At 48.5% G+C, this 21,149-nt stretch overlaps 1 protein-coding gene across 1 annotated transcript in view; it reads left to right on the top strand.

Moving 5' to 3' along the window:
- The window catches only part of znrf1 (zinc and ring finger 1), a 428,257-nt gene extending 407,753 nt beyond the window's left edge, over nucleotides 1-20,504 (top strand). The window contains exon 5 of the mRNA XM_072518441.1: nucleotides 17,426-20,504. The gene's annotated coding sequence lies outside the window, so the exon portion shown is untranslated. The remainder of the gene's footprint in view (nucleotides 1-17,425) is intronic.
- The last annotated feature ends 645 nt before the right edge of the window (nucleotides 20,505-21,149 follow it).

Raw genomic sequence — 21,149 nt, 5'->3', positions numbered from 1 at the left:
TACAGCGGCCGGCGGGGAGGGAAAGAGTGCCCCCACGGCACAGGCCTGCCCGCAGATCGGTGGGCCCCGATCACGGGCCAGGCCACCGTGGAGGCCCACCCCGGGGCCAGATCCCCCCGCACCCCACTGAGGACTCTGCAGGCCGCCTGCAGAGCCAGGTCCTGCCAGTAAGAACCTTGTGTAATTTACGCCGGCGGGACAGGCCGAAAACGGGCGGCCGCTCGGCCCATCACAGAGCGGAGAATCGTGGGGAGGGGCACTGCCAATGGCCCCCGACCGCGCAGCGTGATTCCCGCCCCTGCCAAAAAACCGGCGCCGGAGAATTCGGCAGCTGGCGGTGGGGCTGGATTCAATGAAGTCTGTGCTGTTCTTGCAGCATGCATTAAACATCATTGGAGCAGTGCAGGTAGAGAGGTCGGAGTGGGAATGACTGGGAGAGTTAATGTGAGGGGAGGTTGAAAGTAGTCAGAGCAGATGTTCAGCGAAGTGCTAACCCAACTGTCCAAGAGAATGAATCAGGAATAACAAATACAATATATTAAAGTAGAAGAAGAAGGTGTGAATTGGCACCGTGGATATTGTTGTGGAATGAGGTATCAGCATGTGTTGCAGCTGTGAATAGAAACATAGGAAATAGGAGCAGGAAGAGGCCATTTGGCCCTTCAAGCCTGCTCCACCATTCATTACGATCATGGCTGGTCATCTAACTCAATAGCCTACTCCCAATATTTCCCCTCCCCCACCACCCGACCCCCCCCCCCCCCCCCCCCCCCCCCCCCCCATCCCATCCTTTGATCCGCTTTGCCCCAAGTGCTATATCTAACTGCTTTGTGAAAACGTATAGGACCGGCGTATGAGTATGGGGAGAAGGCGAGTCGGATGCTGGCACATCAGCTTTGGAAGAGGGAGGCAGCGAGGGAGATTGGTGGAGTTAGGGATAAAGGGGGGAACACGGTGCGGAGTGCGGTGGGAATAAACGAGGCATTCAGGGACTTCTATGAGGGGCTGTACAGGTCGGAGCCCCCGGGGGGGGGGGGGGGGGGGGGAGGGGTGTGCCAATTTCTAGATCGGCTGAGGTTCCCGAGGGTGGAGGAGGAGCAGGTGGTTGGGCTGGGGGCACCGATTGGGCTGGAGGAGCTGGCTAAGGGACTAGGGAGCATGCAGGCAGGGAAGGCCCTGGGGCCGGATGGGTTCCCGGTAGAATTTTATAGGAAGTACGTGGACCTGCTGGGCCCGCTGCTAGTGAGGACTTTCAATGAGGCGAGGGAGGGGGTCCTTGCCCCCGACACTGTATAGGGCGCTAATCTCTTTGATCTTGAAGCGGGACAAGGACCCATTACAGTGTGGATCGTACAGGCCGATCTCGCTCCTCAATGTCGACGCGAAGTTGCTGCCGAAGGTTCTGGCCACGAGAATTGAGGACTGTGTCCCAGGGGTGGTTCATGAGGACCAGACGGGATTTGTGAAGGGTAGGCAGATGAACACCAATGTGCGGAGGCTCCTTAATGTAATTATGATGCCTTCGGTGGAGGGGGAAGCGGAGGTAGTGGCGGCTATGGACGCGAAGAAGGCCTTCGATAGGGTGGAGTGGGAGTATCTTTGGGAGGTGCTGCAGAGGTTTGGGTTCAGGGAGGGGTTCATCAGTTGGGTTAGTCTACTATATACAGCTCCGGTGGCGAGTGTGGCTACGAACTGGCAGAGGTCGGAACACTTTCGGCTGTACCGGGGGACGAGGCAGGGGTGTCCCCTGTCCCCCTTGTTGTTTGCACTGGCAATTGAGCCGCTGGCCATGGCATTGAGGGAGTCCAGGAACTGGAGGGGATTGGTTCGGGGGGGAGAGGCTGTATGCCAATGACCTGTTATTGTATTTTGCGGACCAAGTGGAGGGGATGGCGGAGGTCATGCGGATCCTTAGGGAGTTTGGGGACCTTTCGAGGTATAAACTTAACATGGGGAAGAGTGAGCTCTTTGTGGTGCACCCAGGAGACCAGGGAAGGGGGATAGACGAGCTTCCGCTGAAGAGGACGGAAAGGAGCTTTCGTTACCTGGGGATCCAGGTAGCTGGGAGTTGGGGGGCCCTGCACAAGCTCAATTTGACGCGGTTGGAGGATTTTAAAAGATGGGATATGTTGCCACTCTCACTGGCGGGTAGTGTGCAGTCGGTTAAAATGACGGTCCTCCCGAGGTTTCTCTTTGTATTTCAGTGCCTTCCCATTCTGATCCCTATGGCCTTTTTAAAACGGGTAAGCAGGGGAGTCATCGGATTCGTGTGGGCGAATGAGACCCCGAGGGTAAAAACGGTTTTCCTGTAGCGTAGCAGGGACAGAGCGGGGCTGCGCTGCCGAATCTATGTGGCTACTACTGGGCAGCCAATGTGGCGATGATCCGTAAATGGGTAATGGAGGGAGAGGGGGCGGCATGTAAGAGGCTAGAGATGGCGCCCTGTGTGGGCACGAGTCTGAGGGCGCTGGTGACGGCACTGCTGCCGCTCTCGCCAACAAGGTACACCACGAGTCCTGTGGTGGCGGCGACTCTGAAGATTTGGGGGCAGTGGAGGCGTCATAGGAGTGAGGGGGGAGCCTCGGTTTGGTCCCCGATTCGAGAGAACCATCGGTTCGTCCCAGGAAGGATGGATGGGGGGTTTCTGAGCTGGCATCGGGCAGGGATTAAAAGAACGGGGGACCTGTTCATTGATGGGACGTTTGCGAGCCTAGGGGCGCTGGAGGAGAAGTTTGGGCTTCCCCCGGGAAAGGCTTTCAGGTACATGCAAGTGAGGGCGTTCGTGAGGCGGCAGGTGAGGGAATTCCCGCTGCTTCCAGGACGCAGGATTCAGGACAGGGTGATCTCGGGGGTATGGATTGGAGAAGGCAAGGTCTCGGCGATTTACCAGGAGCTGCAAGAAGAGGAGGAGACCCCGGTGGAGGAGGTAAAGGGCAAATCGGAGGAGGAGCTCGGGGAGGAGATAGATGAGGGTCTGTGGGCTGATGCCCTGAGTAGGGTTAATTGTTCCTCCTCTTGCACCAGGCTCAGCCTGATACAGTTTAAAGTTGTTCACAGAGCGCATATGACAGGGGCGAGGTTCAGTAGGTTCTTTGGGGTGGAGGACAGATGTGTGAGGTGCTCGGGGAGCCCAGCAAATCACGCCCATATGTTTTGGACGTGCCCGGCGCTGGATGGGTTTTGGAGGGGCTTTGCGAGGACAATGTCCAAGGTGGTGAACGCCCGGGTCAAGCCGAGCTGGGGGGTAGCATTATTTCATAGTACTCTTCTTATTTCATAGAATTTACAGTGCAGAAGGAGGCCATTCGGCCCATCGAGTCTGCACCGGCTCTTGGAAAGTCCACCCTACCCAAGCCCACACCTCCACCCTATCCCCATAACCCAGTAACCCCACCCAACACTAAGGGCAATTTTGGACACTAAGGACAATTTACCATGGCCAATCCACCTAACCTGCACATCTTTGGACTGTGGGAGGAAACCGGAGCACCCGGCGGAAACCCACGCACACACGGGGAGGACGTGCAGACTCCGCACAGACAGTGACCCAAGCCGGGAATCGAACCTGGGACCCTGGAGCTGTGAAGCAATTGTGCTATCCACTATGCTACCGTGCTGCCCTGATTGTTTGGGGTATCGGACGAGCAGGAGGCGAAAGAGGCCGGTATTCTGGCCTTTGCATCCCTGGTAGCCCGGCGGAGGATTTTGTTACTGTGGAAGGATGCGGAGCCCCCTAGCGTGGAAGCCTGGATCAATAACATGGCAGGGTTCATCAACCTGGAGAGGATAAAGTTTGCCTTGCGAGGGTCTGTGCAAGGGTTCTTCAGGCGGTGGCAACCGTTCCTAGACTATCTCGCGGAGCGTTAAGAGGAGGTCAGCAGCAGCAGCAACCCAGGGGGGCGGGGGGTTTCTTTTGGAGTGGCGTTTGGGTTAGGATGTGGTGTTTCCCTATTTGTGTTTTTATTGTTATATGGGGGGTTATGGTAGTTTGGGGAAATTCTATGTATAATTCCTGCGGGTTGTGTTCTTATGTTCTTGTTTCTTTTTTCTGTAGAGGGTTTTTTTTTTTTTTAAATCTGTTGAAAATTTGAATAAAGATTTTTTTTTAATAAAGAAAACATATAGGACACAATTTAACTAAATGGGAACTAAGTCCCATAGCAAGCACCTTTAACCCCGTGTTTCCCGGCACTCGCAGTGCCGAGAAACACCAAGTAAATAGCACTCAGATTCGATAGAGGGCCTCCGGGAATCGAACCGTGCTGCTGGCCTGCCTTGGTCTGCTTGCAAAGCCAGCGCAGGGGCTGTTTAGCACAGGGCTAAATCGCTGGCTTTGAAAGCAGACCAAGGCAGGCCAGCAGCACGGTTCAATTCCCGTACCAGCCTCCCAGACAGGCGCCGGAATGTGGCGACTAGGGGCTTTTCACAGTAACTTCATTTGAAGCCTACTTGTGACAATAAGCGATGTTCATTTCAACAGGGAATGCGCGGCCAAGGCCGCCGGTAGCCCCGCATTCTGTACTGAGGAGCTCCGTTCGCCGGAACTCCTCAGTGTAGCTAGAGATCGGGACGCCATTCTTAAATGGCGCAACCCCCAATCGCTAACACACTATGGGAGGATCCCCCCCCCCCCCCCCCCCCCCCGAAACACCCGTGCAGAGCACCCCTGGCTCGATTGTCACTGCGCAAGAAATGCCAGCTTGGCACCCTGGCAGTGCCCCAGCCGGCTTAGTGCCACCTGAGCACCTTGGCAGTGCCAAGCTGGCACCCAGGTGACACTGCCAGGGCACCACCCTGCATGCACCTGGGGGGCCTCCGATCCCCTGGGAAACCCTCACATGCCGTTCCATCTGGTCCCTATTTGTAGAGACCAGTACTGAATGGCGCTCACCTGAGGTCTCCGAGGCGAAGGGAATAGATCCCAATGCCTCGGGTACCTTGGGAAGCTGCATATTGAAGTGAGACTATGCAGATTTGCCAAAAAACGATCCCGCCCACAATGGGCAGGGTTTACATCGCAACGTCTTATGAGATCGCATTAGATCTCACGAGGCTTTGTGAGGCAGGTAGATAGCAGGAGCAGGATCTCCTAGCTTCTATCAGCCACGCTGATTTTCGGGCACAGCATGGCCATTCGAACGCACCCACAATATTTTGGTCTCAACTACTTCCTGTGGTAATGAATTCCCCAGGCTGACCACTCTCTGTCCTAAATGGGCTACCCCATACCCTCAGACTGTGACCTCTGGTTCTGATATCCCACCATCGGGAACATCCTTCTTGCATCTACTCAGTGTAATCCTGTTAGATCTTATAGGTTTTTTTGAGATCTCCCCTCATTCTTCTGAACTATTCTCATCTTCACTCTTTAAAACATTCTGTTTATTGACTTCGATTTTATGGTAAATTGTAAATTAGGCAGAAACTTCCAGCTGCCACATTACCTAATTAAAATGCAAAAATTGGGAAGTTGCAGTCCAAGCTGCCTTGCTCCTCCTCAAGTACAAGAATGGTATCTCGCTGAGAGACTCCGTATTGAAATACTTGCAACAAACGCAGATCAATGATGGCGCCGGAGTGTAGCGACTCTCTGTGAGCTCTCTCACACAGATTCTCTTCTTACATCTCGTATAACCATACTAATCTCTTAAAACTTAATTCTAACACTAACACTAACCTTTCTCTTTTATCTTATCTGATTAATACTACACTCCTGTATGCTTCACCCGATGTGAACCTTGTGTTGCCCTATTATGTATTTTCTTTTTATGTACTAAATGATCTGTTTGAGCTGCACGCAGGAAAATACTTTTCACCGTACCTCAGTACACGTGACAAACTAATCCAATCGAATATGACATTACTGTACTAGTGATCTGTAACCCACCAAAAGGTTGGGATTGTCTATTCCAATATAATTAAATCTTTAATGATGTGAAAAATCTTAATTACTGCCAAACAACTTCTGACACTGAAAATTAAAGTTAAAGGTGTTGCATCTCTTTCCTTCAAATCTGTCCCTTTTAGCTCCTTCTTTCACGAACCAATCTTTGCTTCCACCTCATAGGTTGCTTTATTTGCCTGATTTGACATTGAATTTGATATTCCAACTGATACTCCCTGGATCGGACTCAATGCGGCTCACTAATGATTTTCAAGGTGCTTGGTTAAGGAGAATGTGCAGTTCCCTGCCATGTTCATACAAGTGTGTTGTAGAGAGTGCTGTTTTGACCCATTAATCACAATACATCCCAGTCCAAAGTCCCAAAGAAAGTCTGACGGAAAGGGTATGAGATTTGGATTTGTTTATTGTCACGTGTACCGAGGTACAGTGTATGTTTCTGCGAGCAACTCAAACAGATCATTTAGTTTAAATCCAGTCCATTTTTTCTTTTTAGCACACCTTGACTAATTTCCACATATTTGATATGAGATTCCATTGCCCTCCCCTTGCCTCCCCTCCCCTCCCCATCTCTCCTCTCCTCTGCTCCCCTTCTCCTCTCCTCTCCCCCCCTTCTCCTCTCCTCTCCCCTCTTCCCCTCCTTGATCTGTGGCCGATATATCTCATAGTGAAAGAAGATAAATTTGGTGGGCTGGTCCCCCACATGCAGTGCTAGAAATTCATTGTTCTTTTCCCCAAAGCTGTCCCGTCCCATTTCAACTGCAGGGTTTTCCTGAGGCTAGGGAATAATGGGCAGCCAGGGTTAAACTTGGAAGACAGGTTAATATGGGACAAGCATCCCCATTATTATATTTAAATAAACCACCCACCTCTTGACCCAATCCCACCTCCATTAAAACTGGAAGTAGGTAGGCTGGGGTCATGTTTGGGACTTTAAAAAAATATATATTTTTATTCAGATTTTTATCAAAACATAATTTTTGCATAACCATTAACAACATTTAACAAAACAAGGTTAACATTATATAAAGAAAAAAATACGCAACATTCCCCCCCCCTCCCCCGGATTGCTGCTGACATTTTAGTGCTCTTCTAGAAAGCCGAGGAACGGCTGCCACCGCCGAGAGAACCCCGTCATGGCCCCTCTCAAGGCAAACTTTATTTTCTCGAGACTGAGAAACCCAGCCATGTCACCAATCCAGGTCTCCACACTCGGGGGGCTTCGAGTCCCTCCACATTAAAAGGATCCGTCTCCAGGCTACCAGGGAGGCAAAGGCCACGACCTCGGCCTCTTTCGCTTCCTGAACTCCCGGTTTGTCTGACACACCAAAGATCGCTATCTCTGGACTCGGCACCACCCACGTGTCTAGGATCTTGGACATTGCCTTAGCGAATCCATGCCAGAATCCTTTAAGAGCCAGACATGCCCAGAACGTATGGACATGGTTCGCTGGGCTTCCCGCACACCTCGCACATCTATCCTCAACCCCAAAGAACTTGCTCATTCTCACTGCCGTCATGTGTGCCCGATGGACCACCTTAAACTGAATTAAGCTAAGCCTGGCACATGATGAGGAGGAATTAACCCTGCTTAGGGCATCAGCCCACAGGCCCGCATCCAGGGACTTTTAACATCCCACCCAGCTCCAGCCCAACCAATTCTGTGGTTACAATTAATTACTCCCAATATGTTAGAAATAGTTTAATAACTCTATTCTGACTCTAAAACCAAACCAACCCTGTTTTTTATCTTGACAAAGTAATTTAAAATTATCAAAATCTGGGGGTGGAGTGGGGAGATGGGACCCAAAGGAATATCTGACTTTTAAGTATATCTAAATGGAATTTTTGCAATGGCTCTTGGCTTTTTTGGTGATTCATAATGCCTTTTGTATCAATTTCCACCGTTTTTATCCAAGCAGAAATTAGTTTTGTCTCATGAATGTGTGTCGTAAGTCAATGTAACACTTGCTGCAGCAAACATTGTGGGTTCATTGCAATTTGTTTCACCATTTGAAACTTAAAAGGCTATGTGCAGCATTCAGTGGGGTCAGTCTGCTACTAGCCTGCTTTTTTGATTGCTTGACACTATTCATTCCTTGCGCAGCTCACACTAGTGTCAGCTTGCACAAAATTATATAATGAGGGGCAAAAGAGATGCACACAGTAATGTACCCCCGAATATTAATTGTAGTGCATGGCCAGTTTGTTTAGGTGAACAGACCCTTTAAAAGGATTGTGCAGCTGCGTGCACAGTTAACCTTCAATGGCCAACTTATGTGCAGCCTGTTTGGGAGCCTTTGTGCTGCACAATGAAATGAAATGAAAATCGCTTATTGTCACAAGTAGGCTTCAAATGAAGTTACTGTGAAAAGCCCCTAGTCGCCACATTCCGGCGCCTGTTTGGGGAGGCTGGTACGGGAATTGAACCGTGCTGCTGGCCTGCCCTGGTCTGCTTTAAAAGCCAGCGATTTAGCCCAGTGGGAACAGTGGTACTCATAGAATTAAATAACATTTTCCATTTTGTGAATTGTGACTAGTGTGAATTAGCAAAATTTTATATATTTTAGAATATTGTTTCTCACAGTATTCCTATCTGGTTAGATTCCTGCAAAAGCAGATGACCTACTTGGTATAAGTGCTGTCTACATTGTATCTGGGTGGATCACTTTGTGAATTGCTCATGGGAAACCAGTATTGATTGATTAAAAGCACATGGGTGATTACAGAACTGCAGTATTTAGCACATTTTAAATTTTACATAGAATTTACATGCAGAAGCAGGCCATTTGGCACATCGAGTCTGTGAGTCATATCTTTCCATACCATTGTGTTTGAATACCCATTTATTTCTCCTTCACTTTTGCTGGGCATTTTGAAAGGGTTCTTCACTACTGTCCTTCCAAATTTGACTAGTTGAAAAGAACTCTGGTATGCTCTGCTGGTTGAATTTTAGAATTTACAGTGCAGAAGGAGGCCATTCAGTCCATCGAGTCTGCATCGGCCTTTGGAAAGAGCACCCTACATAAGCCCATGCCTCCACCCTATCCCTGTAACCCAGTAACCCCACCAAACCTTTTGGACACTAAGGGACAACTTGGTATGGCCAATCCACCTTTCAACTGTGGGAGGACACCGGAGCACCCGGAGGAAACCCACGCAGGCGCGGGGAGAAAGTGCAAACTCCACACTCACCCGAGTCCGGAATTGAACCCGGGTCCCTGGAACAGTGAGGCAGCAGTGCTAATCACTGTGCCACCGTGCGCTGCTTCAGGTGAGGGTAGAGTCTCCACATACTGAAATGTGAATTTAAGTGCTGCTACCTTGAGGTGGCACTCAGCAGTTAACAGCTTGTTTGTGAGTGGGTGATGGATAAACATTGGAATAGTCACTCTCGTCCTCCTGATTTGAGATATGTGAGTCAGCAACCCATTCTGTCAACTTTGCAGAGAAAAGGGCTAGAAAACCACGTTTAAGTGGAAGATATCTCACTTTACAAAGAAACCTCATCATTCTTTAAGGGTGTATTTCTGTTGATTTTTGAATGCAGTTAACTTTGGGGGGGGCGGGGGTGGAGATTTGACTAAATGGAATTAATGAGCCTCATTCTTCTCTTCCCTAAATTATGATTTACGTTTTTGGACAAAATATTTTTCCTCCTCAAGCTCCTTGGGCTCCAGTAAACTTGGATTCAGTTCTCATTTTCAAATCCTTTCAACAGTTCACGCTATCTGAAATCGCGCGCTGACCCCCACTCTCCATTCCTCCAGGGGTTGCTTCCCACTTATTCTGCTCCTCTATCAGATCCATCCTCAGCACTCTTTCTTTACCCACTGCAATTCTCGTTTCAAAGCTTCTTCATCTCGTCTTCTTCAAAATACCTTCTTGATATTCTTTTTTCCAATGTACCCTCTCTTCAAATGTTACTCCCTTCATTTTCTGTTCAGTACCTACCTTTCCCTCTGTAAAGAGACACTCTGCTAAGAGGAGTGCTGTGTAAATGTAAGACTCTGAACATATTTTTCCTGTGCACTCAAAATGAAACTATTAAAAAAATGAGAAACATTTCAGCACTCAAGTGATTTTTCCTAAATAAGTCGTGTCTGTCAAATGGTTGGTAAGTAGTTATTAATTATCCATATTTAATTTGCAATTCACAACATAAAATCTGCAGTCAGTCAAACATGAAAAGGCCTGTTGCTGTTTTTCAAATTTGTATTAAAAAATAAAATGCAGAGTATGTCAGACAGTATGTAAAGGAGAAAGACAAGTTAATGACTCAGGCTTCGCTGTTGAAGGAACTTGCTGTGAAAAACCCCACAGCAAATCCATAGTAAATGTAATGGTGGTCTTCCTCCATCGCTCACAGTAAAACAAGGCCCAGTGCAGCCAGTCCCTGGGTCTCGTGTGATTTATTACTTTGGTTTCCATTGTTTCAACTTGGTGAAACTAATAAAAATATTTACCAAAATCCCTGCACAACATCCAAACGCTCATTGACCTGTTACTAGTAACTGAGGAAAAATAAGCAACACCTGGAATGCACTGCCTGAGTGTGTGGTGGAGACAAATTCAGTTATGGCTTTCAAAAGGGATTTGGCTAAACACCTGAAGAATGAACATAATGCGGGGCTACAGGGAAAGGACAACAAAGAACAAAGAAATGTACAGCACAGGAACAGGCCCTTCGGCCCTCCAAGCCCGTGCCGACCATGCTGCCCGACTAAACTACAATCTTCTACGCTTCCTGGGTCCGTATCCCTCTATTCCCATCCTATTCATGTATTTGTCAAGATGCCCCTTAAATGTCACTATCGTCCCTGCTTCCACCACCTCCTCCGGTAGCGAGTTCCAGGCAGGACAGGATAGTGTGACTGGCTGAATTACTCTTACAGAGTGCCAGCATGGGCACAACGTACGAATGGCCTCTATCTGTGCGTAATCATGATTATTATCAAAACATGGCTTTCAAGAGCAGATTCCATGTTTGATGGTTGAAGAAGATTTAATCTGCTTAACAATGGATGCCCTCTTTCTATTGTTAAGGGAACAATGAGGAGGTTACAACAAAAGATGAGACAGATAAACTAATCTCTAGTAGAATAATTTCAGAATCTGGACATGGGGCTGGATTCTCCGAGCCTCTGTGTCGAAATCGCGATCAGCGGGGCGGCGAAGAATGGGTGACAACGATGAAATCCGGTCCGACGCTGCTCCCATGATTCTCCGGTCCCCGGAGAATCACGCGTGCGGTCTACGCCGCGCCATTGACAGAGGCCGCCGTGGCAATTCTCACAGGAAAACTGGCCGAGTTCCTGGCGGCGTGGTTCTAACCACATTTTGCCTGTTGTGAACGGCTGCCCTGGTGGGAGGGCGAGGGGATCCTTCAAGGGGGGGGCACCGATCCGCAGGGACTCGCGATCTCGGGGGGACCTACTTCGTTCATCGTGTGTCCGCCATGTTGCACGGGGCGGCCACCGCCGTGCGCATGCGCGGACTCCCTGCCTGAAATGCAGGGCCCCATATCCGCAGCCAGAGCTGCGAGGAGCACTCCAGGGCCCTGCTAGCCCCTTGCAGGTAGGAGAATCACTCTTAAGGAAAGTCCAGGGTGAAACGCCCGTGTTTTGACGCTAGCGTGGGGACATAGCGCCATTATTGGAGAATCCCGCCCATTATGTGTTAAATTAATGTTTGAAATTCCTAACTTTGTCATTCCAGCTGTAATTATTTGTGACAATTTATCTTTGTGGGCGGCACAGTAGTACGGTGGTTAACAGTGTTGCTTCACAATGCCAGGGACCCAGGATTGATTCCCGGCTTGGGTCACTGTGCGGAGTCTGCATGTTCTTCCCGTGTCTATGTGGGTTTCGTCCGGGCGCTCCGGTTTCCTCCCACATGTACCAAAAGTCGTGCTTGTTAGGTGAATTGGAAATTCTGAATTCTCCCTCTGTGTACCCGAACAGGCGCCGGACTGTGGTGACTACGGGATTTTCACAGTGATGCACGATCAATGACCACTAAAGCGAGGTTGTAGTCCAACTGAAGGCTTTAATAAGCTAGATGTTTCCCCCAGCAGCTCAGGTACAGAATGAAGGCTGCTGGGGCGGCACGGGTTCTTATACCCTGCCTATCAGGGCGGAGCTATCATACATTCTACCAATAGAAAGCATACAGTTTCCACCAATGGTGCTTTAGCCTGTCAGGTACCGTAATACCTATAATACCACATTCGCCCCCTGTTAAAAAAGAGTCCGGCGGGGGTGGTGGCCTGAAACAACAAAACATAGCAACATGGTATAATTAGTTATGGAGGTACTGTCATACCTCCGTACAGTATTTAGTAACTATTTACATATCTGATAGCTATGTACATTTGATGGTTTATATTTACAGATTACAATTAAAATGAAACAATCAGTCGATCGCGAGCCCTGGTCGTCCTCTGCGATCATCGGAGCTTCGGTGGTGACTCCGGTGGAGGCTCGGGCGTCTATGACTCCAGGAGCGTGGCTTTGATCTCCATGGCAGCTTCGGCACCCCTAGATGGCGCTGGTGGGGAAAACGGCTAACCTGGGAAGGGAGCGCCTGCGGGGGGCATCGGTGGGTGGGGGGGCCTAGACGGGGCCGGCGGAAGGACCGATCCTGCTATAAGGTGTTGCGGTGGAGGGGAGGGTGGGACTGGTGGCTGGAATGTGCGTGGAGTTCCGGCGGGCGCCAGGTCCCGTAGGGAGACCGTATCTTGTCGGCCGTCAGGGTATGCCACAAAGGCGTGCTGGGGGTTAGCATGGAGCAGATGGACCCTCTCGAACAATGGGTCCGACATGTGCGCCCGCACGTGTTTTCGGAGCAGGATTGGTCCGGGAGCTTCCAGCCAGGTTGGGAGCGAGGTCCCAGAGGAGGACTTCCTGGGGAAGACAAGGAGACGTTCGTGAGGTGTCTGATTGGTGGTCGTACAAAGCAGTGACCGGATGGAGTGGAGGGCTTCCGGGAGGACATCTTGCCAGCGGGAGACTGGAAGGTTCCTGGACCGTAGGGCCAGTAGGACTGATTTCCAGACCGTTCCGTTCTCCCTCTCTACCTGTCCGTTCCCCCGGGGGTTGTAACTGGTCGCCCTGCTCGAGGCAATGCCCTTGCTGAGCAGGAATTGACGCAGTTCGTCGCTCATAAAAGAGGACCCCCTATCACTGTGTATGTAAGTGGGGAACCCGAACAGTGCAAAAATGCTATGGAGGGCCTTGATGACGGTGGTTGCGGTCATGTCGGGGCAGGGGATGGCGATTGGGAACCGGGAGTACACGTCAATCATGTTCAGGAAGTACATGTTGCGGTCGGTGGAGGGGAGGGAGCCTTTGAAGTCCATGCTGAGGCGTTCAAAGGGACGGGAAGCCTTTATCAGGTGCGTTTCTCTGGTCGGTAGAAGTGCGGTTTGCACTCCGCGCAGATTTGGCAGCCCCTGGTGGCTGTCCTGACCTCTTCGATGAAGTAGGGCAGGTTGCGGGTCTTGACAAAATGGAAAAAGCGAGTGACCTCAGGGTGGCAGAGGTCCTCGTGGAGGGCTCGGAGGCGGTCCACTTGTGCGGTGGCACATGTGCCATGAGACAGGGTGTCAGGAGACTCTTTTAGCTTCCCGGGACGGTACAAGATCTCGTAGTTGTAGGTGGAGAGTTCGATCCTCCACCGCAAGATCGTATCGTTTTTTATCTTGCCTTGCTGTGCATTATCAAACATGAAAGCAACCGACCGTTGGTCAGTGAGGAGGGTGAATCTCCTGCCAGCCAGGTAATGCCTCCAATGTCGCACAGCTTCTACTATGTCCTGGGCCTCCTTTTCGACTGAAGAGTGGCGGATTTCGGAAGCATGGAGGGTACGAGAGAAGAAGGCCACGGGTCTGCCCACTTGGTTGAGGGTGGCCGCCAGAGCTACATCGGACACACCGCTCTCGGAAGGGGAGGGACTCATCGATGGCGTGCATCATGGCCTTTGCAATGTCTGTTTCGATGCGGCTGAAGGCCTGGCGGGCCTCTATCGACGGAGGAAAAGCTGTGGATTGGGTCAGGGGACGGGCCTTGTCCGCGTAGTTGGGGACCCACTGGGCGTAGTAGCTAAAAAACCCTAGGCAACGTTTCAGGGCCTTGGGGCAGTGAAGGAGGGGGAACATGAATAAGGGGGCGCATGCATTCAGGGTCGGGGCCTAAAACTCCATTTAGCACTACGTAGCCGAGGATGGCTAGACGGTCGGTGCTAAACACGCATTTATCCTTGTTGTATGTAAGGTTAAGGATTTTAGCAGTCTGGAGAAATTTTCGGAGGTTGGTGTCATGGTCCTGCTGGTCATGGCCGCAGATGGTGACATTATCGAGATACGGGAATGTTGCCCGTAAACTGTACCGGTCAACCATTCGGTCCATCTCGCCTTGGAAGACCGAGACCCCGTTAGTGACACCGAAGGGAACCCTTAAGAAGTGATAGAGCCACCCATCTGCCTTGAAGGCAGTGTATTTGCGGTCACTAGTGCGGATGGGGAGCTGGTGGTAGGCGGACTTGAAGTCCACTGTGGAGAAGACCTTATAATGCGCGATCCTGTTTACCAGGTCGGATATGCGGGGGAGAGGGTACGCGTCCAGCTGCGTAAACCTGTTGATAGTCTGCCTGTAGTTGATGACCATCCTATGCTTCTCCCCGGTCTTTACCACCACTACTTGAGCTCTCCAGGGGCTGTTACTGGCTTCAATGACCCCTTCCCTCAGTAGCCTTTGGACCTCTGACCTAATAAAGATCCGATCCTGGGCACTGTAGCGTCTGCTCCTGGTGGCGACGGGTTTGCAATCCGGGGTGAGGTTCGCAAACAGGGAAGGCGGGTCGACCTTAAGGGTCGTGAGGCCGCAGACAGTAAGGGGGGGTATAAGGCCGCCGAATTGGAAGGTCAGACTTTGAAGGTTACACTGGAAGTCTAAACCCAGGAGTGTAGCTGCGCAGAGGTGGGGAAGGACGTAGAGACGGTAATTTTTAAACTCCCTTCCCTGGACTGTGAGGTTGCTACACAAAACCCCTTTATCTCCACTGAGTGGGAACCGGAAGCCAGGGAGATTTTTTGATTAATGGGGTGGATGAGGAGAGAACAGCGCCTTACCGTGTCAGGGTGTATGAAGCTCTCTGTGCTCCCAGAGTCGATTAAGCAGGACGTCTCGTGCCCGTTGATGAATACGATCGTCGTATCAGTTGACAGTGTTCGAGGCCGAGACTGATCCTGAGTCACCGAGGCTAGTCGCAGCAGTTGAGAGTTCTCTTCGGGCAGTGCGTGGTCCGCCCAGCTGGGGTCCTTGGGGTTCATCCAAGATGGCGTCTCCCATTGGTCGCACATGGCTGGGGGTGGACAAAATGGCGGCGCCCATCCCTCCAACGTGGCATCTGCGGAACAAGATGGTGGCACCCGGGGTCCGCACGTGGCCCTGGGATATGAAGATGGCGGCGACCGCTGGCCGCATGGGGCCCATGGAGAAGTTAGTGGTTGCGGTCCGCATTCGCTGCCGGAGACCGCGGCAACCGCCCGGGCCTAGCATACCCCCACGAAATGGCTCATTTTGCCGCATCCCTTGCAGGTGGATGCGCGGGCCGGGCAGCGCTGGCAGGGGTGCTTTGCCTGCCCGCAAAAGTAGCAGCGGGGCCCCTCGGGGTTGCCAGGTCGCCTTGCAGCGCAGGCCTGTGGGGGAATGGGGGAAGTGTCGGGGTCGAACGCGGAGGGGTTCCACGCTGCGGGCGTTCCTGGAGGCCACGTCCAGGGAGCCTGCAAGGGACCATGCCTCCCTGAAACCCAGAGTGTCCTTTTCTTACAGGCGCTGCTGGATTTGTGACGATAGCATACCTGCCACGAAAGCGTCCCGGACTAAGAGTTCCATGTGTTCGCTCGGCGAAACCTGCGGGCAGCCGCAGCTTCTGCCCAACACCAGGAATGCACGGTAGAATTCCTCCAGCGATTTCCCCAGGGGTTTGTCGCCTTGTTGCAAGCAGGTGCCGGGCGTAGACCTGGTTTACCGGGCGAATATAGTGTCCTTTTAGCAGCTCTATTGTTGCATCGAAGTCTTCTGCTTCCTCGATAAGGGTGTAAATCTCCGGGCTCACCCTTGAGTGCAGGACGTGCAGTTTCTGCTCTCACGTGGGTGCGTTTTCGGTCGTCTCGAGATACTCTTTAAAGCACGCCAGCCAGTGCTTAAAGATTGCCGCTGAGTTCGCCGCGTGGGGGCTAAGTTGCAGACACTCCGACTTGATTCGGAGCTCCATCCTTTCTTCTTAAAAAAACTAGCTTATTAAATTGATGCACGATCAATGACCACTAAAGCGAGGTTGTAGTCCAACTGAAGGCTTTAATAAGCCAGATGTTTCCCCCTGCAGCTCAGGTACAGAATGAAGGCTGCTGGGACGGCTCGGGTTCTTATACCCCGCCTATCAGGGCAGAGCTATCATACATTCTACCAATAGAAAGCATACAGTTTCCACCAATGGTGCTTTAGCCTGTCAGGTACCGTAATACCTATAATACCACACACAGTAACTTCATTGCAGTGTTAATGTAAGCCTACTAATAAAGATTATAAAGGTTATTATTATTGTCCATATTACATTTTGTGTTGGAAATAAACAATTCTGCCTCAACTGCAATGGAGGTTACAGAAAATAAGATCTATATTTTTGAATGTACTAAACTCATTGCGATGAACAATTAGTGACTGCTAAGAGATGGATAGAAAGACTGAACATCTAATCAATACATTTTTACATTGACCATTGGATGCACTCCTTCTGATTTACCTGTATGTTCGCTGCGTGTTATCCAAGTCCTCCTCCTCCAAGTTTCATGCCCCGAGATGTTATTGACGGTCATGGACATCCATTTGATTGGTCCATCATTATGTTTGGCAAAGTACTGCAGTAATTTGTCATTGTCTTCTGCAGAATAACTGACCAGGAAACCTTCCCGCACTTTACTGTCTATCATGAAGCATACTGGATGGATGTACAGGCTGATTGCTCTGTTTGGCCACATTACGCATGCTCTTTCAATGGCCATCAAGTCCTGAAGTGGGACTTGAACCCCGGAGCTTCTGGCCCAGAGGTCAGGATGCTATCCACCGCGCCATAAAAACTCCTGTTATCCAATTGAAGCATCAAAGTAGAGTGCACTATCTACAATGAGATTGGCTAACTAGACGGCTACATTTGCTGTCTTCATCATCAATCTCGTAGTTACAGGAGAATCTGGGCCAATATATTGACTGAAGGCACAACAATCTCCTATGTTACTGTGCCTTTAAAACCGGTTCTAATATTCTCAAACTATTTTTGAATTATGCAACAGGTAGGTAAAATTGTAACTTTAACAAATGTTGTATTTTAAATTGTATTTATTAGCTATTTTAAAGAAAACAAACAGCAAAATGTCTCTTTGAGAGGAAGCATGTTTGTTAATTTTACGTAGGTCACAGTTTCTGAGTAGTAAACTTTGACTTTCTGTTTTTTTCCCTACAGGGCACTTTGCTCACTTTGGCTAAACCCTTACCTGGAGGTTAAGAATCTGATACACTCGGACGTTTACCCTTAAACTGAATTCCAGCAACCAGTTTTGGAACAAGAGAAACTAAAGCACCAAATGAAATTTCTGCATCCCAAACTTGGATAAAGAAGGAAGTATGGGAAGATCGCCAGCTGGTAGATCGATCACATCAGCCCCAGAATAATGGAACGACTGATTCTATTTGAAAAGACTGTATGGAAAAAAAGGGGGAAAGGACTAGCCAAACAGAGCACGATTGCTTTTTGGGTTTGAAAATGCTGTGCAAAAGTCTTGTCTCTGGGATGTGATTTCAAGGTGACAACCACAACAGGTTATAAAAGCAAAGGAGAGTGGAATTTCACGTATGTTGACCAAGTTCTGAAAATGCCAGAATGTAAAGCGTTGAGTGTCCGTGGGCTTGTAGTTGTGTCCATGATGTGTTTACACAGTGTCCAGTGTAGCCAGCGTGTTCTTGATAATGTGTGTACAGACACGAGCACTCCTGGTTTTTTCCCATCCCACTTTGTGACAAATGTTGCCAAAAATCTAACACATAAACAGACCTCCCTCTTGTATCGAAAGGATCTGTTCCTTGTCGACAATTTTCTGCCAGAAGCGTTCTCTACACTAACATTTAAACCTGGAATTCTGCCTTCTCGAGCTCTTCAGGTCAGTGCTACAAAATGACACAGGCATTCTAAAGAGACAGTTAAATCTCTTTTTTGCCCTCCACCCAAGGCCCTTGTGGGATTTTTTTATGGCTGCAATTTCCTCTAGAGACTAGTGAATCTGCCCTGCTGTTAAAGATATCAACTTTACTTCAGCTTATTCTGTAGCCTGAATGGTCAGGCTGTTGTATTTATAACAGCTGGAGAAAGATGCTCCTTTTTGTCAAGGTGTTTTGATATGGTGTACCATCACGATGTTCAATAAACTATTGAATAAGCATTTACAATAATTTGTGCTAGATAAACCGAAACAGTTAAGACTTCCTTTTTCTAATTTTGACAAACATTGTCACACACAAAAATTGACAGCATGGTATAAAGATATTTTTACGACTTTGGGTGAAGTAGGCTTCTAGTAAGTCTCAGGAAATGCAATGGACCTGCATGTGACCCAGATGTGAGTACTTTTCCACTTTCTTTGGGGGACAGTAATTACATTGGAAGGCCAGAGTTTATAGCAGCAAGGGCATTGCGATATTTGCCCAGAGCTATGGACTATTCAGTGATGTGTTTACAGCGACTGTAAGTTGACAGGAGTAACTTAAACTAGTATTCATAGCCCTTCATTCTCTGGTCATTCAGAACTCCCAAGCAGAGCCAGTACGCTGATCCCTGTAAACATTAGGAGGAAGCTGAATTTGCTGGGCGCAGGCAGTCAGAATATCCGGGAGTTGATTTCCTGCTGTAGCATTTACTAGTAAATTAAATGGTCATTTTTTTCCAACCGAAAGCTAGTTTTTTATTGTTGACGAACAGTCAAGACAAATGAGAAAGAGACCAGAGATGATATTTTACAAGGAATGAACGTTACATCTGGAAAATGAGAGTTCAAAAGGAAAATGAGGACCACGCACACCAGCATTTACATTAAAAATGTTGTTTGCTGGCGAATTTTGGAATCAAGACAAATTGCACTAGTGGTCAAAAAAACCATTTGAAACCATGCTGCTAGCAGTTTTGGGTACTTCAAGTTTCTGCATGACGGGTATTGAGTTTGAGCGTAAGATATATTACTGCGAGAAAATTGTGCTTTTCCCAGAAATGTGAGTAGGCTTGGCACTTCCCGGAACTGTGTACAGTCATTGTGAAATTAATGTTTTGATGTGGTGGGTTACGGGCTTTCCCATGTGTACAGCGATTGACTTGCATAGAAGGATTGTGTTGCTGCTGTTTTTACTGTGCATTTGGTTCCAGCATCGGCTTTACGTTTCCCTTCTACTTTTGTAATGGTTTCACTGTGCACTCTGATTCTTTAAATGAGTTGACAGAGGTCCTCATAAAGTAATCCGTAAAGGATTTAAAGATGTTCACACTTTGGGTACCGAGAGCCAGTGACGCAAGGATTTGCTCTTTTTATTTTAAAAAAAATTTGGTTTAAAGATGTTGCACGATACACAGCACATTCATAATGACTTCAAGTAATGCACTTTTTGTTTTCTGTGTATGTATGTATTTTAAAAAAATTTACTGGAAGCTTTTGCACTGCTTTAATCTGATACAGATTCTCACCTGGACGGTTGTCCTATTTTTCAAGTCGAGCGTTGTAAAAAGTATATCAAAGTCAAAGCTTATTTACTTAATTTTGAATGCCTCTTGTGTAATTTTTACTTTGCGTTATCCTGTCATAGTGCCTTGAGTTTAAACCATTTTTCATGCTCTCATTGAGCTGACCTGTTTTCAGCCTTTTTTCTTGGTAGTTGTGATGAACCTGAGGGGATTAACAGCGCAGCTATATTTTCTTCTTTCCTCACAAATCCCATATCCAGTAATAATTCAGAAAAATACTTTTTCCTTCAAATGTGTTTGAAGGAAATATGGAGCTACGTATCTACATTAAAACTACATTGACTCTCTTCCCCATTCTCATAAAACTCTGAGTCCCATTTCTGCTCACTAGCTGAGCACCTGATCTGTGACCGATGTTTGACTGCTGTTCCCACTTCTCAACAGTACAACTGTGGTTTAGGGCACTGTTCAGATGTACCCAGTCCAGTTGTGGCTGCATGCAGTGTTTGACTGCTTGTGTCAAGCATGGGTGCCACCTAGTGGCTCAGTACTAAGCAGCCTAATTCAACAAATATTTTTAGAAGCAAATTGAAACTAGCATCAACATTCTTGCATAAAACTTCAATGCATTTTTTGAAAATGAAAAGAAAATGTTGAAAATACTCAGCTGTTTCATCCATATCTGAAAACATTTTAACCGTAACATTGTAGTATGAAAAACCTACTCAATTCTTAAGATGATAAAGAATTTGGGGGCATTTGTGCAATTGTTGATCCTTTACAAATGGCTGCAATAAAAAAGGAAGTTATCCTAAAGCTGCATGATTCCACAATTGTTCCTGTTTTTTTCTCTCTTTGTTTGATTAAAATTACTATCAGACAGGGTAGTCACCAGATGCTGTCCCGCAGGATGTGGGTTAGCACCTGTTATTTCTCATGCAGTTGACCGAGGTTGTTTTCACTGAGGCAGGCGTTGATCGTTTCCCCTCGGGCAGGAAGTGCAGCTCAGCAGGTGAGCTATTGCAGGCCACGATGACTCACAGTTAAGCAACTGCTTCAGTGGAGAGGCCTGGGAGTAACTGATTATCTTGTCAGCCTTGAGTGATGAATGGTATATGGCATGTGGAGAGGAAAGATCAGTTAAATTGGGAAAGGACAATCTCTACCTAAATAATTAAGATGTATTGTTGCTCAAACATTTACCCCCAATATAATTTGCAACACTACATTTATTTGCTAATGAAGGTTGCAAAATAATTCTGTAATGTCTCATGTTAGTTTAAAAGTGAAGAAGTTCTGATTGTCGATCTGAAGGGCAAGCAAGATCCTGATTATTAGCTTCCCATGCCAGCATCCTATCAATGGAATTTATACACTTGTTTTGACATGTATGTCTTCAGATGCCATATCCTCCAATTGATTTTGCCATATGTCTACATTTCCACAGGGAGTATAAGAGCAATGA

The sequence above is a fragment of the Scyliorhinus torazame genome, chromosome 10, assembly GCF_047496885.1.
Source record: "Scyliorhinus torazame isolate Kashiwa2021f chromosome 10, sScyTor2.1, whole genome shotgun sequence".
NCBI lineage: Eukaryota > Metazoa > Chordata > Chondrichthyes > Carcharhiniformes > Scyliorhinidae > Scyliorhinus > Scyliorhinus torazame.
The sequence above is the reverse complement of the archived record's forward strand: the minus strand, read 5'-3'. Positions and strand labels throughout refer to the sequence as shown.